Genomic DNA, 4,057 nt, shown 5'->3' with positions numbered 1-4,057 from the left:
AAAGGATGGGGAAGAGACTACTGCAAGGAATTACAAGTATTTCTGTTATTCTTTTAAAGGGATTGTTGTAATGTAAACACCTCAGAGCAGCCCTGCCCAGGTTGCCTATTAAATCAGCTGGGAAGTCCGAGTGATCTAATCAGTACAGTGCTCAGTTCCTTCTATAAGGAGTGCAAGATTCCTTTTGTATAAAATCTAAAGTTTTGATTTTAGTTTACTTGGGAAATATTAATAGTTCAAATCAGCAGTAAAGTGACTATAAAATGCATGGATCATTTATTTCAAAATAGGTGAACAATTTTAGTTAAAAGTAGTTTGTTCCAACAATATTTTATTTGTTGCATTTCATAAAACTTTCAGACGCTGGATATTTTTTATTGAAAACAACCTTAGACAGCTCTTCTTTATACCTTAGCACATAGAAGAGTATCAATAGATACCTACGTTTATTTCAAAGTCTCAAATGTACTGGCAAGAATCATTAAAGTTTAATTTTGGTTAGAAATACAGTTAAAACAATAGGCTATTGTTAGGCTTCGGTTTATTTCTGAGTTATGAATATGGACCAGATAAATGTGATCCTCATGAAAACTAACAATATGTAAAAATTTCTCTACTTTTGTATTCTCTGTAGCCCACTAGAAGAAAAAATGGCAAGTTTTGGGATTTTTCCGATAAGTTGAATAGGAGGAAAAAAAGCATGGGAGGTAGGCAAATATTGTCTCAGTGTCTACTCTTTATTTCAAGCAGGAGAATTCTTACATCAAGTTACACAAGCAAAAATTCTGTTCCTCTGAGAACAGCAACTGCATCATATAAACTCCACGTGTGTTTCTTATTTTGGCCAATAGACTATTTAAAAAAAAAAAAAAACTATTTTCTTTCTATTTGCATGTTCTTTGATTTTTGCCTCGAGTGTATACTACAGTTACTAAATTGTAACTCTGCTTTTGCCTGTCTTGTTAAGAGGTCTGTCAGCTTTATGGACATGAACAGCATCCCACTGAAGGAATAAGGTTTGAACTTTTCAGATTGCTCTCCCATTTTCACAGTAGCAAACCCCTACGATGGAAACTTCATATACTCTTAGAGATTTTTTGAGCAAGGGGTATGGAAGACAGAAAAAGGAGAATACAAATACAGCCGATAAAAGGTACCACGGAATACCTTAACTATTCAGCAGGTCTTTGTCACTTTTTTTTTTTTTTTTAAGCCAGAGACACATTTTTTTTTTAAGAGAAAAATTCTGATTTAACTAAATAACATCTTGAATCCATTCCAATTAGCTTTGGGTTGAATCTTCTTTGCCTTTTAGGATTCACTCCCCCAACTCCAGGCTCTGGTCTCCCAATTACAATATCATTTTTCAAAGGGAGAAATATAGAAGAATCCTTTGTATTTTTGTAGAGGTTTGTTAAGACATTATCACTTATGGATGTAGGCTGTATTAAAAAACTTTGGCGAGAAATAAACTAGCAAATAAAAATAAGGGGAAGTTCATTTCTGTATCTGGGATTTGGTTCTACCCTACAAACATAGCCTAGGAGCTTGAACTTTAAAAACGTTTCGAAAATAGAGTAATGGTTAAATAAATTATGGTGTGTCTGTATTATGGGTTATTATGTAGCCTTTAAAAAGAACAACATAGGTATATCTAATCAGGAGTAGGAAACTCAGAAAGTCTAAAGGGCAAGCCTGGGTGTGGAACATAGGGGTGGTGGGAGCTTATGGTACCTGGAAAGCAGCTCCTGTTTCTCATTGGTTCCATGTAGGACTTGTACAAACTGTTGCTACATCTTTAATATTTTTTTTAAGAAATGGGAAATGTGGACTTTTATATGTTGAAAACAAATAAAAAATTTAAAAGAAGGACTAATAATCTACATGAACCATGACGTCGTCTACCCTGAGACCAGAAGAGCTAGATGGTGCTCAGCTACCACTACCGACCGTTCTGATCAGGAACACAATAGATGGACCCTGATAGAATGGGAGCAAAATGTGGAACAGAACTCAAAATCTTTAAAAAAAAGTCCAGATTTACTGGACCGGTTGAAACTGGAAGACTCCCCGAGACTAAAGTACTCTTTAAACCTTGAACCAAAACTCTACCAGGAGGTCATCTTTTAGCTAGATAACAGATTGGTGCATAAAATAAACAATATCATCTGTGAGTACTGTGCTTCTTCAAAAAATCATCTATATGAGATCAAATGGTTAACATTTACTCAAAAGCAAAGATGAGAGAAGGCAAGGGGGCCGAGAAACTAGATTACTGAAAATGGAACAACTAGAGTAGAAATAATGAGAAAGTTGACATATTGTAAAAAATGTAACCAATGTCACTGAACAAATTGTGTAGAAACTGTTAAATGGGAACCTAATTTGCTGTGTAAACTTTCACTGAAAACACAATAAAATACTTTTTTTTTTTTTGAAAAAAAAAAAAAAAGAAATACCATGAACAAAAACCAAAAATTTAAAAGGATTTGTGGACTGCGGGCTACTAGTTTTCAGCTTCTGATCTGAATATACTAACTTGGAGTGATGTCTGAGACAAGCTGTTAAATGAAGAGGAGCAACTCATAGAACAATACATATAGTATAATCTCATTTATTAGAAAAACACTCTCCTCTATTACATATATTACATATGTATACATATATTACATATATACATTACATAAATTATGTATATGTACGTAGGGTCGCTACGAGTCGAAATTGGCTTGATGGCAGTGGATTTTGGTGGGTATGTACTTACACGTTTGTAACCAGCTATTGTTGAGTTGATTCCAACTCTTGGGGACCCTATGTGTGTCAGAGTAGACTGTACTGCATAGTGTTCTCAATTACTAATTTTTTGGAAGTGAATTGCCAGGCCTTTCTTCCAAGGTACCTCTGGGTGGACTTGAACTTCCAACCTTTTGGTTAGCAGCTGAGCACATTAGCCATTTGCACCACTCAGGGATTCCCCTTCTGTGTTACATGTTGATGCATAGACAAAGGCCTGTAAAGATACTCTCCAAATTGCTGACTATTGTTACTACTGAGGAGGAAGGTGTAGTGATGTGTATGGGGAAGGGGTGTTTAAGGGAGGCTTTTCCTTTTAGCCTATATACTTTTGTATTGTTGACATTTAAAAAATAATAAAAAAGTTTTCATATATTGCTTATGTAATTAAAAATCTTTTAAAACTGGGTTTTAATGTTCTGTAACTTTTTTTTTTTTAACTTTTCTGTAATGTACTTTTTTAGGAGGTAGACCCAAAAATAAGGGAAAAAATTAAAAACACTTTGGAAAGTACTTACCTACTATGGACACAGGAATAGTCTGATCCATCCTCACAATATGACATTGGTAGGTTTTTGAAAGTCATTGCTGAAATGGGAACATTTTCATGTACTGCTGTAACAGTCTTAGCTTTTTGACTCTACAGAAATATTAAAACCTATTTTCATTTGAAATGTATGTTGGCTTTTCTTTTTCATTGATAAATTGATAGCTCTTAGGTCATTGAGTGTATCCTTAGTCACCTCGATTGGTGATGCAGTGCCACAGCCTTGATTTTGTTTTGTCAATAGTCAGAGACTTCCTTTAGCTAAAGTCTTGGGAATGTGCTTTATTGATCAAGTAATAGCTGGATGAACCATTATAAACCCATCATTGCTACTGGAATGACAGCTCAAGAGAAATGATCTACCAGTACATGTGATACAAAGGTCTGTACATTGAAGTTATTTAGCCAACAAGGTAACAGCTATTTACTTGAAATTGTTTCAAAATGACACAGAGAGAGAAAAGGAGAAGGGAGGGAGGGGAGGGAAGAAGAGAGGAGAGGGGAGGGAAAAAAAAAAAAAAAAGAAAGAAAGAGCCCTCATCATTTAGATGAAAAATCGTTGGGAGAACAAAGCCATTTACCTTCAATATGAGGTGTATAAAATGGGAATACCAAATGTGTTTTCTTACCTCTCTGCATTTTGCAATTGTCCATATGCTGCAGAGCTTAAAATTGAATGATTCATAGACAACATGGTGAAATGCTATGTAAGTTCAT

At 34.8% G+C, this 4,057-nt stretch overlaps 1 long non-coding RNA gene across 1 annotated transcript; it reads left to right on the top strand.

Annotated features, from left to right (window-relative positions):
* The first annotated feature begins 633 nt into the window (after positions 1-633).
* LOC111750203 (uncharacterized) lies at positions 634-3,790 on the top strand. The gene is made up of 3 exons (XR_002785366.2): positions 634-707; positions 968-1,153; positions 3,258-3,790. It is a non-coding gene; the product is annotated as an uncharacterized LOC111750203 (long non-coding RNA).
* Positions 3,791-4,057: the final 267 nt, after the last annotated feature.

This window comes from Loxodonta africana, chromosome 10, assembly GCF_030014295.1.
Source record: "Loxodonta africana isolate mLoxAfr1 chromosome 10, mLoxAfr1.hap2, whole genome shotgun sequence".
Classification (NCBI taxonomy): domain Eukaryota; kingdom Metazoa; phylum Chordata; class Mammalia; order Proboscidea; family Elephantidae; genus Loxodonta; species Loxodonta africana.
Note: the sequence above shows the minus strand (reverse complement) of the source record. Positions and strands in the feature narration are given on the sequence as shown.